Source organism: Egretta garzetta, unplaced genomic scaffold (assembly GCF_000687185.1).
Source record: "Egretta garzetta isolate BGI_Z169 unplaced genomic scaffold, ASM68718v1 scaffold746, whole genome shotgun sequence".
NCBI lineage: Eukaryota > Metazoa > Chordata > Aves > Pelecaniformes > Ardeidae > Egretta > Egretta garzetta.
In genome coordinates, this window is record NW_009260010.1 from 112,678 (window position 1) to 112,962 (window position 285).

General features: G+C 62.5%; 1 protein-coding gene across 1 annotated transcript in view; it reads left to right on the forward strand.

Annotated features, from left to right (window-relative positions):
- Positions 1-285, forward strand: part of B4GALNT4 (beta-1,4-N-acetyl-galactosaminyltransferase 4) — a 30,671-nt gene that overhangs the window by 2,998 nt on the left and 27,388 nt on the right. The gene's annotated exons all lie outside the window — the stretch shown is intronic.

Consider the following 285-nt stretch of genomic DNA (forward strand, 5'->3'; position numbering starts at 1 on the left):
TCTGAGATGCCTGGGGACAGGGCTTGCGCCATTGGGGGCTCGCCCTTACCGAGATATCGGAGGCAGCTGGTTTTTGGGGGGTGGCTCTTGGACGTCCCCCCCTCTCCGAGCATCGTGTTGAGCTTCCCTTGATGCCGCTTTGAAACGCGGATGCCAGAAGCGATGGTCAAACGGTGGCAGCGGAGGAACCGCTGCGTCCCCTCCCTCCATCGGCCCCCAGTTTTGGGGGGCCTGTCTAAAGCGTTCAGAGGCACCCATCTGCTGCAGCAGAGAAAGGGGACGTGC